Consider the following 19,642-nt stretch of genomic DNA (forward strand, 5'->3'; position numbering starts at 1 on the left):
AGTATAGTTATAATACAAATGGAGCTAACGTTTTAGTACTAGAGTATATATATATCAGAAATTGTGTATTTTAACAAACTTTATGGATGGTTCAAATAATCCTACAATGTAGATCTCATTACTCTCCATTGGAGAAAACCATAGCCACGTGGAAAAGTTAGTAGATGGAGATGGGATTCAAACCCAGGCCTCTCTCATGCTTTATACCATGATGTTTCTTATATGTAAACTTTAATTATAAGTAGATTCATGAATAAAAATAAATATTTTAATTTTCATTTTGCAAATAGAAAATCTGAAGCTACATATGTAACTGATGGAAACCTATATTTTACAGAATGGGAACAGGAAGATTGGAAGGCACTTGGCTACAGATTCTTACCCTAGCTATGGATACTTTAAAAGTGTATATTGTTAAGAAGGAAATTTTGCCATTTTTGACAACCTGGCTGTAGACCTTGGGGGTGCCAGACTGAGTGAAGTAAATCAGATGGAGAGAAACAAATACTGTACGATTTCACTTGTATGTGAAGTGTCAAACAAAACAGTAAAATGAACAAACAAAACAAAAGCAAACTAATGGATACAGAAAACAGATGTGCTTACCAGAGGGGAAGAGGGTTAGGAGAAGGCCGAAAGGGGTGAAGAGCGTTAATTGCATGGTGATGGATGGTGGCTAGACTCACAGTGGTGAAACACTTGTAACATATGTATATAATCTTGCATACCAATTGACCACAAGTTTAAAAAATGTCGGGATACAGTGAAGGGAAAAAATATATATATTATATAGTCAGATTCATGACAACAGATGTTATTCAGGGTCTGGCAGAAGTAAGGCCTGCCTGAGTGTGGTTGGTAGGGTAATAGTATGGGTGTAATAATTTATAGTTTTAATTTGAACATTTCACCTAAAATGTTATATGGTGTGCTTGAGTGTGATATTATATATGTTACATGCTTATGATTTTGTTATAAAAGATTTTGTGATAAAAATGGGAGGTATTTGTGCCATACCCTGCATAATATGATGTAAATGTGTACATGTATACACATGTACTTTGTACATTTTTTTAGAACTCACAACCGAGAGCTAGAGGATACAGGTTTGAATATAAGAAAAAGTTGCATACATTGTAATTCATACAGGGTAGGTACTAATTGAATTGAATATATAGAAAATTAGCTATAGTTTTATAAGATAGTCTGTTCTTAATCTTTTTTCTCTCATTTGCTGGCACAAAAGAGTTAATAACTCAGTTAAAAATGTTTATTCTTAAAATATGTCTTATATTTTGGATATTTTTATTAATAACATATAACTTTTTGGCAGCCCTTTTTTAGGCTCCTTGGGCATGTGAACATTCTTTGCAGCAACACGGTATTGAGTCCGTTACTTACAGTCAGATTGCAAGAGCTAACTATGCTCAGGGGCCTGTGCTGGTAAATACCCTTACAATTAGGTAACTATTTTCCATACTCTCGTGTCTGATGGGCATTTTATTAGGTTTATATGCAGTCATATTATTTTAGTATTGTTATTGAGTAATGTCCTATAGGGACTTGCTACTGCAAATTAACTTTTATATGAAATGAGCTGAATAGGGAATTTTAATTCATATCTACTTTAATAACTTAGTCTCATAACTGTCAGAGGAAATCTTATGCATAATTCTCAATCACAGACAGTGCAGCTTTAAAATGCAAGTGTGGTTAGACCATGACTTTAGAGAATACATGTACTGTGCATTTAAAAAAAAGTATTTGAAATTTTTATCAGAATAAAATAAAGCGATTTCACTCAGTAGCTGGTGAGAAGTCATCTCTGATTGGGTTGCTTCTCATAGAATAAATATGTTGTTTCCTTAACTGCTGGATAAATTCAACTTGCAAATTGCAGTTTAGAATTTGCTTACAGCTATTGCAACCTTCCTGTACTCTTTTAATCCTAGAGTCATGGGTCAAGGCATATTTTGTGAATTATTCACTCACAATAAGAGAAGGAAGAAACCATAAACCAAAAGTTACTTAATTTTATTTAGAGGCAATTCATAAATGTGTTAAAAATACATCTTCTTATAAAATGAGAACAAGAAACAATTTTTGCAACCACTGAATCTGAAATTATAATTAAGAAATTTCAATGACATTTTAAGAAAGTGAGAATTTTAAATTTTGCCTGAAATCTTTTGACATAAAAGTACTTTAACACATAAAACTGCAGAAAGATGGAAAAATATTTTAGAGTCATTTAGTTCATGTGAATTATTTGATAAACTTATTTAAGTAATCACCTTTTTAATGTAAGCACGACAGTCAGGGCCTGTGGCCCTATTTAACCATAGTCTTCATGGGAGTTTCACACACTAGTGGCCTGGCTAATGGTGCCAGTGTTTTATAGACCTTTCTCCTTTCCTAGTTCATTGGGGCTTATTCTTGGCCAAAGTATAGGTTGGTGAAAAAGTTTACAGCAACTCATATAGAATAGCGCAAATTAGGATCAAAATTTAAAAAGACATAACATTTCAGTGGTATTTTTGTAACAATTTTCTATTGAATAAAACAAGGAAGGAATTTTTGTCTTGTTTTTATTTAAGTCTTTGTTTTAAGACATGAATAGTGCTGGATTTTTGTTTTCTATTTTACCTTTTTATTTTTTCCTGGCCTATGTCTAAATTTCTCCATCTTCCAAGCCTCAACTTTTGAAACCGTACAATTGAGAGAATTTCTATTCATTGTTGTGTTTTACTACAGTGCTGTCGAACACACTGAAACCTTTTCGGGAAAGGTAATGCATCTTAAGAGGTCTGCATTGTTCCCTTTTGAGTTCCATAAGGATTTATCAAGGAACAGAGATAAGACGATTCTCTTTCAGTCCTTCCTTCTCAGAACTGGGTGCTGAAAGTAACCGTGAATGTTTCATAATTAGTCATCAGTGAAACTTTTAACAGATCTTTAAAGAAATCTGGGAGAGAAAATGGTTAAAACAGAGTAACCTCTAGAACACTGTATGCCAGCCTGCCTTCCCATGGGGACAGGAAATTAGGCAAATTAATTGCTTTATCCCCAGGGCACTTTCACAGAGGAATAATATTCTGGTTTGGTGGGCAAAGTACAACTACTTCAGGGGTAGAAGATAACTACAGAATGTCACAGCTCCAGTTATTCTTCCTTTATAATTGCATTCTCACTGGTCAATTTGTCAAGATATTTTTTTTTTGGTCGCTTTCAAAAGAAGGAATGAACTCTTTTCCTCTCTGCTGCTCTAATATAAAGTATTTATAGAATACATTTTCAATAATTAAAACAGCTCAAGTCATCACTATTGGGCCTCTGGGATCTAGTATCTCCCCCACCACCCCTTTTTATCTCAGGAAGCAAAGCAAAAGTATTAAGTTTAAAGGAACATACAGCTGATCTTTTTTTGAAATTTATCACCTGAGACCCTAAAGCAGAGCTCAGCACTCAGAGGGAGGGTTCTTTCCATAGAAACCAACTAAAAGAACTTTTCAGAAAATGTTTAACCTTTTGCTAGAAAATTCCTCCTGTAAAATTGCTATCAACTTGGTGTTGTGGCACAAAGTAGAGATATTCTTATTAATATTATTTGAACCCCAAGTTACTATTGTAAAATGCCACTGCATGAAAAAGTATCTTGTTATGTGAGACTGAATTTGGTTCAGCACCATAACATCTAGGCTAATTTTCCCAGAACCAGCTTCGTAGTATATTAGCATGTTCTCACACAGTTGAGTAATAAGTATGGGCTATGGGGAATCTTTGAAGGCATTTTTTCTGTGTGGCTGGCCAAGTCTGAGAGCTTCTTTAACAGGCTCTCTGAGTACAGTGTTGGCAAGCACCCGGGGAGAGAGACAGGCCCACCCCACCAGTGAAGTAAGCAGAGGAATTCAAGCCCTTTAGTCTCTTATATATGATACCCCCAAAGGGAAATTAAGAGTAAAACTAATTAAACATAAATACATTCCCTCATAAACAAACGACATGAAAAATTAAACTGTTCTCAAGTGCTTTCCACATTTAAGCAATTGAAGATATTTTCTGAGCATGTGTTCATTCTGATTTGGAAAAAGAGTTAACAAGAACAGAATGGTCCCAAGGTAAATAGGTGTTGATTTAATCGGCACCAGCTCAGGTTACCCAAGACAAAAAAAGAAGGGAAAAAACTTAGAAAAATTAAAGTTGGATTTTCTTAAATTATAAGATGAATTATTTGGCCACATCAAGCATTATACTTTGCACATAGTTGAGGTTTAAAAATTGCTTTAGGTCGAATGAAGTAATGAAGAAATATGTGGCTCTAGATTGTGTTAAAAACATTAAGATTCAATTTTGACTAAATGGTTTTTGCTAAAGATTAGTATGGTTTGAACTAACAAAAATAATATAATCTGAAAAACGTTTTATTGGATTTCTGTGAGGGCAACAGTTCATATCACCTTGCTTGTCGAATTCAGGAACACTAAAACAAGTTGTTCCTAAGACCTCAAAATAGTTTCAAATTTTTGAAAACACACTGATCACAAGCAGGGTATTTACATTTTAATTCTCCGAATTTAATAACCAAATGTAAATGGTTTTTAAAATCCCCTTGATAGTGTCCAATAGTAACCCTAGAGAGGCCATTCATTTAATGCATTTTGATTGATAGCCTCTCAATAATTTTCAGGAACTATTGTTCTTGACCCTGAGGATGAATTAGTGAAAATAGTAGACAGGAAGTGCTGTCATCATGGAGCATAAGACCTAGGCAATAAGCAAAATAACTAAGAGAATGATATAATAACATGATAAGTACTTTGGAAAAAAATAATCAAGGGAAGGGATGGAGAATGGGGGCAGAGGGACATATCCTTATAAATCCAGTTGGCAGGGATGGCCTCACTGGGTGGTAATGTGAACAAAGTTGTGGAATGAGCCTGCCAGGCAGAGGAAAGAGCAGGTGCAGAGGCCCTGAGGCAGGATCATGCCTGAAGTACAGCAGGAAGGGTAAGAAGGTCAGTGTTATTGGAGTAGAATGAGATAACATCAGAAAGGCCAATTTAAAAACTTTGACTTTTGCTCTTTTGAGATAGAAACCATTGGGAGATTTTATGCAGGGAAGTTGATACCATTTTAGTAGTATTTGTCGGCCTGGTGTTTTGGGAATAGAATGTAAGTGGCCAAGGGTGGAAGCAAGGAGACAGGTTAGGAGGCCCTTGGAGTCATCTAGGATTTGAATGATGGTCGCTTGGATCAAGGCAGCAGCAGTGAAGGTATACGAAGTGCTTGTATTTTTGGTGCTTTGAAGCAGGGCCAATAGGATTTGCCACGAGATTTATGTGGGATATGAGAGAGAGCCAAATTAATCCTGGCTCTAAGGCAGTGGATCTCAGCTCAGGATGGTTTTAGCTCCCAGGAAACATTTGACAATGTCTGGAGATATATTAGGTTGTCACAGCTTGGGAAGGTGCTATATGTGTCTAGTTGACAGAGGCCAGAGATGCTGCTAAGCATCCTGTGATGCATAGGACAGCTGTCTCTAACAAAGAATTACTCAGCCCCAAATATCAGCAATGCTGAGGTTAAGAAACTACGGACTCAGGTTTTTGGCTCAAGCAGCTAGAAGGATGCAGATGACAGTAATAGAATGAGGAGGTGACTAGTTGAGTAGTTTAGGGAAGTGAAATTAGGAATTCTGTCTCATTGAGGAGCCTATTAGGTTTTTAAGAGACTAATGTCAAATGTTAAAATATCATGAAGTAAAAGTGAGATTAGAGTTAATCCATTTTAAAACTTGTGTATTTAAATGGTGTTTTCAACAGGTCTTTATATAGGTTTCAATATTTCAGATATACAAAAATTATTAATATGTGGCCATATTAATTTTTTCTCTGCCAGTTCTGTTACAGTATTTAAAATGATATAATTTTAATCTTAGAAAATTTTGTCTCATTATTTGGATAAACTCATTTCATAGCTAAAGTACAAAGGTTATAATTAATATGTTTCCTAATACATTCTAGTTTTTTTTTCCCCTCACTCAGTCTGATTGTTATAGAGAGAAAATTTTCATGCTAGAAGAACACTGAAAAAATAGATTATGTTAGGGATCCTTCCATTTGACTTTCTTTTCCTGCTTAGGGTCTAGGGTTAGTACCCCACTCTTCTCCAAACAGCATTTCTGGTAGCTTGGAAGATATTTTCACACTATCCCTAGAAATATTTGGTTCTTTTCACCTGTTAGTTCTTCAAAATAGTTTCCTTTCTCCATTAAGTCTAGAATGCTTGCAAGCTACAGCTACAAGACAGCGGCAGCTACAAGACAGCATGACTGGTTGATAGGGGTAGTTGGCTTTATTCTCTCCCAAGCTTGGTGGGTTATATGGAAAAAATGGGATGCGCTTAAACTAAGATTTTAGTCTATTAACTTTGCAGTTGAGTGCCTAAAATTGAATTTCCTAATTAACTTCTAAGTTGTGGCTGTCCCTGTCATTTTCTCCCTACATGCATTCCTTTTTCTAGGGGAAGGAGCCAATCAGTAAATGTCTGAGAACTGCTTACCAGCTATGAAGCAAGAAAAATATAGATGCTAGTGATTAAATTAATTCTCACACTTTAGTTAATACTGCTCAATATTTCCTGGTTTTTATTATTTCCAAAACGTCAGTTTGTCTCTTGAAGTACTTTGTTAAAGTAGCTTTAGAATGCATCTTCCATGTAACTATAACAAAATATTCAGAATAATTAAATCACAGCTACTCATTTCAATAACCCAGACATCCAGGGCTCTAAGTAGTGATATGGTGAGACTCATTAAAGGGAGAGGATTTGGCTGAATCAATTAAAAAAAAAATGTGTACATAGGGATTCTTTAGAAAGCTCTTGGTAGACATAATCTTCAGTGTTATTTTTAGAGTTTCAATTTCTGGTCCATTTGGTATTTTGATAGTTTTAGCTCATATTCACTTTTATTAAGACTTCAGAAATAGAAACAGTCCTAGACAAATGCTGTGATGCATGTGGCTTCTATTTTCTTACTTCTTTTTTTAAAGATTCTTTATTTATTTATTTATTTTTAGACACAGGGGAAGTGAGAGAGGAAGAGAGGAAGAGAAATGTCAATGTGTGGTTGCCTCTCATGTGCCCCCTACTTGGGACCTTGGCCTGCAACCCGGGCATGTGCCCTGACTGGGAATTGGACCAGCAACCCTTTGGTTCACAGGCTGGCACTCAATCCGCTGAGCCACACCAGCCAGGGCTACGTTCTTACTTCTTACTAAGATATCTAAATTCAGACATTTGATCAGGACTAGGACATTACAAGGACAATGGTTGCAAACCTAGAATAGTCATTAGGAACATACATGGATTTCACTAAAACATGTTTTATAACAAAATTAATGTGTGGATGCATCTCCCTGGAATTGAAAGTGATGAATAGATAATGTCAGAAATACAAATACAGATTGTGACTGGTTAATAATCACAAAAGGAGGACAGTAGTAGAGTTAACTAAAAATGGGTATCGGGGAATGAATCTTTCTAGAGAACAGTGAAGGAGCAGGGAAACCCAATTGCCAGACCCTTTTTCTCTGGAGATCAAAAGGAAATAGCCCATAGATTCTCATCTATTACAGCTTGCCTATTAAATCTTCACATGGTCCTCCCTGAGTTTATCACTCTAACTGGCAAATTTTCAGCAACTTCAAGGTATATGAAAGTTTGACCTAATTGATCAAATATACAAGTTCTGCCTAACTTTGACAATTATTTTCTGTTCTTCCTCTAACATCCATAAATTATCTTTCTGAATTCTATATTAGTAAGCAGTTAATATTTCTGTTTTTCTGTATCCAGTGTCCTACAGAATCAAATGTTATCATAAAGATAAGTAAAAATTTACCAGAAAGGCAGACAAAATTCTTAAAGTATATATTGGCTTATTGTCTTATTCTCTTAAGGTTTTCAACAGTTATTTAGCTACTGTTTTTTCTCATCCGTGTCCAGAAAAAAAGAAGAAATACACTTAAATTGCTATTATAGAGTTTGGTAATACCCAAAAATTATTTGTAGTAAGGGTAAATAAATAAATACATTTCCTTAAGTGGGTGAGTAATATAAATCCTAACAATGTTTTAAATACGGAAAAGTTGCACATCTCAAGATTTATTTAAACACTAGTTGAGATGATCTCTCAGGATACCCTTTAGTGTCGTGGCACTTCTTGACAGCCTGATAGTAAAAAGAAACAGGAGTCACAGTATAATAAATTTCCCATTAAAGTACATTTGACCCATTTTTTCCACAGCATTTCAGTCGATTTACCCTAATCTTTTGTTGATAAATCTTTACCAGACTTGTAAGTTGTAATTTTCTCTGTCATCAGATCAAAGACCATTTAAAAAACAGAAAACAGTATAAAGTTTTACTTTATTCATTCACTTATTCATTCAAGCATGCATTTATGCATTCATTCATCTATTCCACAACCAGTAACTGAGAACTTACTATGGGCAGGTACTGAGCTGGCTACAGCGGCAACTAAGAAAATAAAACAGATTACCCAGTAGGAGTTGGTGGGAAAATGAAAGAGGACAGGGAAATCCTAAACGATTATATTGCATTTTCAAAGTGTGATGTAAATAGAAGTAAGTGCAGTTACTAGTAGCACATAGAAGGGGCTAAGTCATCTTCCTAAAAGAAATAACATCTTGTCTGGGATCAAAAGGCGAGTGGGCATCATCAGCTAGAAAGAGAAAAGAGGTGATGGTCCTTGCAAAAAGGCTGGGATTTTGAAATCTTGCTTTGTGTGAGTTTGAGAGGGGAAGCCTAAGGAAATAGAGCTATGGGTGTGGAAAGTGGTCCCTCATGATGGGCCTTGCGATCCAAGCCATGTTAAAGAGTTAGGAATTGATCCAGAGGCCAATTGAGGGTAATGAAAGTGTTTTGAGCTGGAAGCTAAAGTATTGGATATGCACTTCAGAAGGATTACTCTGGTTCTAGTTTTGGTGGAAAGAAGAGGGGTTGGGGGGGCAGAGACTAAAGTAAAGGTGGTCAATTAGGAAACTGATGGTGTCCAAGGAGAGAGATGTTGGTTGTCTGAATCAAGGTCGGTGCTGAAATGGATAGATTCAGATTCTATATTAAGTGGTAGAATTTCTAACATTGCCATTCATATTATGTCTTTCTTATGATCCTTTTAGCTGCATTTCATCATGAAGTAATAGGATTTGTTCTGGAATGCTTGGTGGTCACAGCTTCTGGCTCAGTGACCATGCATCCTATTCATGGTTGGGCACACAAAATTCAAGAATGTTGAGGCTTCAAATTCTACTTGTTATACTAACACCCAGAGAAAAATTGCCTCAAAATTCAGTCTTCATTTTCAAGGCAATTTTTAAAGAAACAACATGATTTTCCTTTTTTTTTTTTTACGATTCCAAACTTTCTGTTTATTAAATTAAGGCTAGTGAAGCCATAGCATGAAAAAAAGCTTCAGTCATTCAGGACAAATGGATGATTTTTATAAAGATGAAATCAAAAGACTTAAAACATGGAACATTTGTTAAGTATAAGGAAGTAATAAAACACAAAAGTGACCACAAGAATTACAGATATATTTAAATCTCAGACCTGGGAAATGACTATACACAGCCTTCTAGGGGAGAAGAGAAACGCCTTATATGTTCTGACAGCACTGCACCTTTGGCTTATTTTCAGTGGTTGGTGGAACATGAATAGGAACCACATTGTTGTTTGGAGACATGTCATTTTCAGGTCTGTCCGACATTTGCATCTGGGAAACAATGAGGTATATCTCTGCCAGAATTGTCCGAAAAGCAGCTTCTACATTTGTAGAGTCTAGAGCTGATGTCTCAGTGAATGACAAACCATTCTTTTCTGCAAAAGCTCTTGCTTCATCTGTAGGAACTGCCCTGAGATGACGCAAATCACTCATTGCCTGCAAGCATGATAACAATGTTACTATTGGCATAATCTCTCAGTTCTTTCAGCCATCACTCTACATTTTCATAGGTGAGATGTTTAGCAATGTCATAAACCAATAAGGTACCTACAGCTCCACGATAGTATGCTAATGTTATAGCTCGATATTGCTCTTGCCCAGCTGTGTCCCATATCTGTGCCTTTATTGTTTTCCCATCAACTTGGATGCTTCTTGTTGCAAACTCTACTCCAATGGTGCTCTTGCTTTCAAGATTAAACTCATTTCAAGTAAATTGAAACAGGAGATTACTCTTTCCAACACCAGAATCTCTGATAAGGACAACTTTGAAAAGGTAGTGGTACTTGTCATCAAGGGTGCCCATTGTGTGGCTGAGGAGTGAAGGGGCGGGAGCAGCAGTGGTGTCAGTGGGCAACATGATTTCCTTTAATTGAGGAAGTCTGATCCCTAATCTGGCTACACCATACAACTGATTTAGGTTTCAGGGCCATACTGTCGACATATTGTGGCAGCACATGCAGTTAAAAATTCAGAGCACATATTATTTGGAAAAGTAGGAGATGACATCTGGTCTACAGGCCCATCCCAATCTCTCTGGGCAGTCACACTTTACACTTTGCTAGACATCATATGAGAAGAAGAAGTTGGGAAAAGTAGAGAGACAGTGTTTGTCAGGAAGAAATGCTATAAAAAAAGAAATAATGATCAATAAAAATTTTACATTTGTATATATTATGTATATAAGGATTAGTAAACAGTTACAATCTGCTTGTAATACACTTGTTTTAAATTTTTAGAACTGTAACTTGCCCATGCATGGTATGTGAAGTTGTAAAATCTTAGTAAGTGCTATTAGCCAACTCACATAAAACCACAACCAAAACAGCAACACTGGATAATATACCTGGATAAAAAGATAAGTTGCATTGGCCCTGAACTTTCAAACATATAAAACACAGGTTTCTATGTGATAACGTAAAATTTCAATCTAATTATATATTTTAGTGGACTGAACTTTCCACAGAAGATATAAGGATAGAAAAATATTTTAATCCCATCTAATTCCGCACATGAGGATATTATAAGAAAAAAACACAATCAAATATGCAGATCTTTTTAGTAATTCAGGAAAAACAAACCCAGGATATTGGCAAGCTAGGTTCCCTGCTTATATAGGAAAATATGTCAACACCTTTTATTGGGGCTTCAGTATAGATGCCCAGACACCTACGCTTTGAAAGGCACCAGGAAAAGAGAGGGAGGAGAGAAAGGATGTGAGGCTGGGGAAAGGAATTTTCACTTGGCATGGGTGACTGGAAAGCTGACTCTATCACAACAAAATGCATCCTCCTCAAATATTGTATAACTCAGCCAGGTTTTTTTAATCCAATAAACTACTATGTTTGTTTGGCTGTGCAAAGAAGCTGAATATGGACCACAGTACCTAGTACCAGCAGAGAGAGAAGATTGGGTGGTGGGGAAATAATTCTCTGAGGTTACCAATTGAGTGCCCTTCCAATCTTTAGATGAGGATAGGGTGACTTCCTTTGACATTTACTTAATATAAATTGTTAGAATTACAACTTACCCACAGTGTTGGGAATTGTGAAATCTTAATGAAGGCAATGTTAGCCAATTCAAATAAAACCACTCCCAAATTACCAATGTTGCAGAGGAGAAAGAGCTAGGAAATATTAAATTAATACCTAATGTATCTCCTACATAATTTACATTTTGAACCCAATCAACTAAGGAGATGAGAACTTGAACTCAATCTCCTTCATTCTGTGTTCTCCTTTCCCACAGAAATGGTGCTAGCAAACAAAGCAGGAAGCAGGGAGATGATGTAATTTTAGGTCATCAATTCCTAGTGATGTAGTTCTCATTGTTTCTTTTAAACCCACTTGTCTTCTTCCTGTCATGTTCTAACTCAGGACTTCATTTGTTCTTGATTGAAAGTTTGCATTGTCCCTTAAACTATCCCTTGCCCAGAATCTCTTATATAGCTGGCAAAACTTCCTTCACACTCCCCACAAAGGTACCTATCAACACTCAAGCTGAGCAAGGCCTTCCCATCCTTCAGTGGTTCCTAGGAGCCTAAAGCAGTTCTGAAACAAGGACATGTAACACGATCTGTGGATTTTTAGAAAATATAGGTAAAAGGCTTTACCTAAGACCTATGAAATGAAATCTCTTGGGTTAGGGCCTAGGTGGATATTTAGAGATCTTTAAGTCATTCTAATGGCCATAACCAGTTAAGAAAAATTGTCCTACAAGATAAAATCTAAATTATTTTGTATGACACATGGAGCCCTTCAGCATTTGTTTTCTGCCTCAGACATCCTCAGATGACATTGTATATTTTTGCTTCATCAACATTGAACTCCTTTTGGTTTGGAGAACACATTTTTCTTGTATGCCTCAGAGCCTTTGCACTTGATGCTACTACCTCTGCCCTTTCTTTGAATTGTCCACCTGGGAAAAGCCTACTGTCTTTCCAACTTTGCTTTCTCTAGCCTTTCTGCCCTTCTTACTAAGAACTCATGGTCTGTTTGCTGTGCTCTCTGTATATCTTGTCCATAGGTCCATTGTATATGTTACCATATTGTTGTATGTGTTTGCATCTTTCCTTCCAAGAAATGAAAAGTGATATTTAAATTTCTCTTTTCTTAAAGCTTGGCTCCAAATATACAGTCAAATAAATATGTGTCAAATGAAAATATGAGTAAGTTAACGAATGTGTGAATGAATAGAAGTGATTGAATAAAGCTAGTAGATGAGGAAATGGGGAGCTAGATATAAACACAAGCTTTTGCACAGCCTTTTATGTTTGAATTGTAAGTACAGGGCATCCATCTGCTAAGAAGGCAATTTTTTTTTCTTCTAAAGTCTCCAAAACCACTTTTTATATGCCCCAGTAGATTTATGTAATTGAAAACAGAGCTTTCTGTGGAACTTCTCCTATGCTGACTTCTAAGGCTGGGAAATTATAGATGAAGAGTAGGATTGCTTATAAAAAACACCCACCAATGCCTCCACTAAAGGAGAAGGGCTGCAGAGATACCACTGAACAAATGCAGAGAAATCTCTAAGAATGGGGCTGGGAAATCTCAAAACATCCAGGGTCTGACTGAGTTAAGTGCTTTTTCCTCATTTAAGAAGCAGAGTTACTGACTTTCAACCCATTGTCCTTTTGCGACCCAAGCTTTTTAGCAAAACTTTAACCTATAAAAAGATGAATGAGTTTACTATGAACACAATAGAGTTTTCATTCCTAATGAGGAAACAGTTCAGAGAGCTTTTTGCACATCAGGAGCCTTTCTGCTGTTATTCTGATGTGTTTTAATGTGTATAAATAAATCAGAAACCATGTGGATAGAATTCCTATGAAAAATACTTAGTCCTGTGCATAGAGAGAAAGAGGACTGGGAGAAAATCTGTGTGGAGTTGGAATGAACAAGGAGGAGGAGATGTTTAATTAAGTCATGCTGTAGCAAGATGAGAACTTTCAATTTCTGGCCACAAACCTTCCTTGTTTGTGAACTTCCTTTTAACTTGTGCTTCCTTTTAGTCCAGCTTTCCCTTAGGAGTGTGCAGCTGGTTTCTCAGCTCTCTGGGACTTCATTACTCTTTCAGCTGTGGTGTAGGACATCATAGATGTCACAATGGTCACCACCAAAGGGGATCCACTGCATCTGAGTATTCTCTCCGCACCCACTCTACCCGTGGTTGGAGTTGGAGAGACTGGCCTTGGCAGTTACTTAAGGCAGAATGTTTCCCATTGCCAGCTTAATTATTGCTGTGTATCAGCAGATGAAACCTGGCTGTCCAGTCAGCTGACCCATCTGTTGCAGCAGTGAGTTTTGATGCCAAACAAAAAAGAGAGGCAGACTCTGGGTTCCAGTTGGGCTCTGTGGATATATCCACAGCAAGGAAGCCTTTTCTGCTGGGTATCAGTCAGGATGAGGACTGGAGGAAAACTTTATTTAAGAATGTTTGGAAAGTGGAAATGAAAAATACTGGATTCTATCATTCAGATGCTGGCTGTTCTTCTTTGTATAATTAAATAATTCCCCTGTTGAGTGCTTGTTTTCTTCATGTCTGGTAGTTTCTTGTTCTGCAACCGTAAATAGCATGCTGTCTTCACTAATACACTGAATTTACATCACTTTTCCTCTGAGGGCACTGGATTCTTTTTAGATGTTTAGTGCAGCTCTTTGTTCAAGGCTTAGAGAGGTGTGAGTTTCACCTTTACAAAAGTAGATAGTGGCTTTGGCATGATTTTGATAGAACAAGCTGGAGAAGAGATTTTTTTCCTTAAAACTATAAAGATGAATTTATACACAGAACATGTTCAATCTGAAGTAGCTGCATTGCCCTGAGCCCTTCCTTTTGCTCAAACTGCACCTCCCCTTAGTGGCCTGGGTTTGAAGGATCCCGTACCTGCACTCGTGCTCACCTCACTTGGGACAGTGCTTCATCCCCTTCATGAGAGCACCAAAAGTCCCCAAGACTCCCCACTCACCACTCTGCAGGCTTTTCTTAAAGGATGAACATAGTTTGTTGCATTGTTCTTAAAACTTGGTACCGTTTCATAGTTACTTTATAGCTGAATTTTAGTAATTTTTTGGAGATCTTTATACCAATAGCCTCATGGATGGCAAATGGAACTCATCTGTGTACTTTCTTCTCTTCCTCTGCTTCTCAGCCAGTGTTTCTTTCTCTGGACTTTCCTTTATGCCTTCTACTGTAAGAATGTAACTTTCAGGATAAGAGTGAAAGAAAGAGAGAGAGAGAGAGAGAGACAGAGGGACAGAGGAAGCTACAGTTCAGCCAGGGAGAGCTGGAAAAGCACATGGGGTACATACACTTCAGCATAACCATCTCACTTTACCAGTGCGGATGTCTAAGGGTTGAGAGGCTGACTTGCCTTAAGTCACGCTGAGAGTTGATGGTGCATTTCACCTAAAGTCAGAGACTTTTCCCTTATAACTGCAGGGGTCATAGTTTTAGAATCCACAAATGTGGTTCTCTGGTCTGGCAATGCACTTAAAAAAATGTGAATTTACATATACTTTAAGTTGTTCAGCTCATATTTAATGAAAATAATACCATCACAAGAAATCTGCATTGGCTGGAAATCTGGAATAATTGGTTATGGTGGTTAATGCCCAGAATCTCATGATGTCTTATCCTAGCCTGGACTCCTGGCTTACCCAGCAAGTTTGTGGCATCTGGACTAAAACCCAAGACTACACATCAGGGCAGTTCTTCTCAATCTTTAGCATTCATCAGAACCATTTGGAGAGCTGGTTCAGTAGGTCTAAGGTAGGGCTCCATAATTTGCATCTCTAGCACTCTTACCATATACTGTTGATGCTGGGGGACCATGATCACACTAAGAACCACTGCTATAGCAGAATAGCAGGTTTTATTTCTCTTGCTAAAGCACGCAAATTCAACTCTTGCTGCACAATTCACATTCCTTGTGAAGCTTGCCATAGCAAATGTCACTTTGCACATTTTATAGATGTACATGCTGAGCCTTGTCTAAGGCCACAAGTAACTTAAAATTGCACAACTACTAAATGCAGTGATGGTGGGAATCAGAACTCAGTCCTATGTTCTGACTCTAGTCCTATGTTCTTTCAACAGGATAATAGTGAAAACCAGTGAGCTAAGGGCATCTTTTATTGTCAGATAAGACGTGTCAGTCTGCATTGTATTGTCTATGCAGGATGTATGAGGATTAACCCTGTGGATATTGAACTAAATATTCACATTCCAAGACTTAACACCATCTTGAATTGACCTGAAGGATCTGCCTTGAGGTAGACTTTTTGTTACTATTTGTCTGAGAATTCAAAAAGGGTGACAGGGATAAAAACAAAGCTCAAAATAACCACAGTTAGAATTGTACAGATCTTTTTGCAGGTGCAAAGCAGGCAGCTGTAACAATTTGTAAACAGAGAACCTGAAAAATCTTCATAGAGGCTATTTAAAAAAAAAAAAACCAAACTTTAATCCTCACCTGAGGATATGTTTCTACTGTTTTTTTGAGAGAGGGAGGAGGGGAGAGAGAAAGAGAGAGAGAGATAAACATCAGTGTGAGAGAAAAACATCAATCTGTTGCCTCCCATTCGAACCCCAACTGGGGATCAAACCCACAATCTAGGTATGTTCCCTGATCGGAAATTGAACCTGCAGCCTTTCGGTATATGGGATGATGCTCCAACCAGGGTTATAGAGGTTATTCTTGAGCAGTGTTTTGAAAAAGATACTTGATGTTGTTTGTGGTAGATGGAGAAGAGAGCGCTTCCAGTAAGGAAAAAATAAGTAAAAAGTAAAGCCATCTTCCTTTGACAGTAGTGAAGACTAAAAGCCTATATGTGGCAGAAAGATGAGGGCAATTATATTACAATATAGAAGCCAGTTGAAAAACCAAAATGCCTGTGCCCTTGAGATACTTGGCTAGGGCAGTAGTGCATGTATCAGGGTTTCCTCACTAGAAGTGAGGCAAGTGTCCAAATAGGAAACAACTCTCTTTCTAGTCTGCTCTGAATGTTTTCCACAGGCCAGTGTGCTTACAGTGGGATTTGGCATGTATCCTACAGTTGTGTGACACGCGTTAGCAGATCAGGATGACTAGAAAGTAGCTGGCAGAATGTTGCATCAGTTAATGTGTGTGAAGCTCCAGACGCAGCACTGGGCAAAAGAATCTGGAAAGTTCTGCGAGAGACTGGACTTTGGGGGACCCACTTCCAGACACCCTTGTAGCAGAAAATGTCCTGTAGTATTTAAAGTTGATGAGACTAACCTTTCCCAGGTGACAGATGCCACCAGTAAAAACTTCCAGCTCCTAGAAAAGTGATAATAATGAGCCTGTGGAGTCACTGCAATTATTCAAGGACTCAATAGTCACTCTGAAGCATGTACTTTGCTTCACATTATGTTGAGCTTCAATTGGCTTGTGGCTCACCTCATTTGATGAAACCAGACTGCAATATTTGAGCATGCCTCTGATATTTACATGCTTTTCTCTTACCCCCAGTCATCACAGAGGATGGTTAGAGACAATGCTATCCACACATAATTATGTTTGCTTTGAAATGCACAACTGGCTCCCACTCGGAACCTCAGCAACTGGGTGTGTAAAGTCCCCATTTTGTGGTACTGTCCCCCACTGTTAGCTGCCTAGAAGACTCTGAAATTAACATGGAGAATTAATGAAAAGAGTTTCCTAAGTTACAAATAATGGATGATGATTATAAAATTGATGGTAAGTTTTCATTGCATAATTTGAGTGATATGGCATTTATCATAGCATCCTCAAACAGAATGCTCTTATGAATAAGATCATTTATCTCACTGAGTCTGTTTCTGCATAAATATTTTGCAATGAAAGGCATAATAAATCTGTCCTTAGCGCACACACAGTGGGCTGCCAAGGCTGCCACCTGTTTAAAGTTTTAATGAACCATTCTGCGTTCAACAAAAAGCCTTATCATATTAATGCTGACATTTTGCTTTGCTGCAGCATTTCATATTCCATGAACTCTAAGAGACCATTTTGAAAAATTCTCTAAATGGGGCAATGCTGATCTTTTCATTAGAATTGAGCAACAACTGTTAGGCAAACTCCCTCAGAGTTTATACGTACATCTGCAGCTTGGTTGGGGGTTGAGGTTTAGGAGTTGGGGGCAGAGTTAATAGTGCTGGGTGAGTGGAGAGTCAGAATGCCAGTGAAGCAGAAAAAAGAACACTGGACAAGGGGTCAAGGATCCTAAAGCTGTGTCTGGATTCTCCTACCGTTATCTGGTGGCCTCTGGCTCCTTTGGATCCACTGTTGGAACACACAATGCCCTTTCTCTGGGGAGAGCACGGAGCAGGTTTGTGAGTAAGACAGTGTAAAGTTTAGGTCCTGTGGATATAGTGTGGGGGAGGGCAAGCAGTGCCTATTTATCTTTTGAAAGTCTTGCTGCAGCAAACAGAGCAATGTCATCTCATTCCCTAAACATACCGTCCTTAAACTCTGTCAAAAGAAACTGTTGTTTTGAAGCACAAGAGCATGTTAAGGGAAGTATTCCCATATTTCTATTCTAATGCCATTAAAAGACACAAGTACCAACAAGATTTGGGAAGTGGCAGCACAGGAAGGAGGCAGACAGAGCTCTGCCTGTCTTGAGGCTAGAACAGAGGCTTCTGCCCCACAGGGTGGAAGGACGGGCTGGAGCAGGGCACTCACACGGTGGGAATGGCGATTTTGTGCAGGCTTTTTACAACAGTGGCTTGCTCCTGAGCAGTGTGGATAGCCTCTGAATCAAGAAGCTTTGATTAGATAAAGGCTATCAGCAAAAGACACATGTATGAGTCATTGCTTTTCCTACTGCCCTGGTTTCTCTTCATCTTCCTGGCAACATCTTAATGAGCCTTTACTCCTCCACTTTTGTGTTAGCATGTTTATACACAGAGAGGTATCTTGTACTCCTGTCCTTGGCAGACAGTCCACTTTATATGCACATTTGGGAGGTGGAGGGGATTCAAGTTTACCACTCAAACTAGTTGGGCACACAGCCTGTATCTCACTGCTGTCCCTTAGAGTGACAGCCAGGGAACAATGGGCTTAATTAGCCTGTTTCACATTCAGAATGCAGTTTCCAGCTAGCCTTTGGACCTGGAAGGCCGCTAATGATGTGTTCTTGGTGCTGCTGCTGCCGCTGATGGTGAAGTGAGTTTTTAACCACGGACTGTTGTGAGTCCTCTGATAACAGTTCAAGGGTACTGAGTACCCTTTGATCTTTTCACTTTTAACGGTGATCCCTCAAAAGGAATCAAGTCTAGGTTTGTTAGCTGACAGGTGATGCCAGGGGTTCACATAGTCTGTTTAAGTCAGGGATACACTTTTTATCAAATGTCAGGAAAATAAATATGAGCCAACTGTGTATTGGTATTATGTATAATTTTTCAATTTTGTAGATTCTTTTTACTAAATTATTTTTAAAAGGGTTATTTTCATGTGAAAAGCAATATCAAAGCTCGACATCAGCAAGAGATCTGGGTCCAATGCCCAAATTTGTTTTTATTTATAATACTTAAAAAAAAGAATTTTATAAGAGGCATATAATAAAATGCACAGACAAATAAAACATCAAAACAAGAACCAAATATAAAGGGGTTGGAGAAATATAATTGATACCAGAAAACTTTGCCTTATTCAGACTGTAACTCTATAAACTTGGGGTTGAAAAGTACTGTAAAGTTAGGCAGTATCTATTTCTCAGACTGCAAAACTTAGTGTAAAATAAAATGTAACTATATTTTTATATCATTTCTATTCATCTAAATTTCAAGTTCCTATCCTGACTAATACACAAAATATGATTCACACAATTCTTAGCCATTTTCACATGTATAATCAATTGAGACAGAATTTTCCTTTCCCTTCCTTGTCTCCAGAATGGGCACTATGTTCTAGGGAGTTCATGGTTATCAAGACTCTGGTATCCACTGTAGTGGAAGTCATTCCTTCAGAGAAATTCCCTCTGCATACTTGTATCTGTTAAGGTAATGTCCTGGGTCTTACACATGCCTGTCCTTCAGTCCATGAATTTTCTCTCTTACTCAACATATCAAGCCCTCTGTATGTACCCTCAGCTCACTCCCATGTGCTCCTTTGAC

General features: G+C 37.7%; 1 protein-coding gene and 1 pseudogene across 3 annotated transcripts in view; one reads left to right on the forward strand and one right to left on the reverse strand.

The window, feature by feature from the left end:
- ARHGAP24 (Rho GTPase activating protein 24) overlaps positions 1 to 19,642 on the forward strand; it is a 494,910-nt gene that overhangs the window by 168,796 nt on the left and 306,472 nt on the right. The window lies entirely within an intron of this gene.
- LOC112317757 (ras-related protein Rab-11A pseudogene) lies at positions 9,502 to 10,364 on the reverse strand (annotated as a pseudogene).

Source organism: Desmodus rotundus, chromosome 4 (assembly GCF_022682495.2).
Source record: "Desmodus rotundus isolate HL8 chromosome 4, HLdesRot8A.1, whole genome shotgun sequence".
Classification (NCBI taxonomy): domain Eukaryota; kingdom Metazoa; phylum Chordata; class Mammalia; order Chiroptera; family Phyllostomidae; genus Desmodus; species Desmodus rotundus.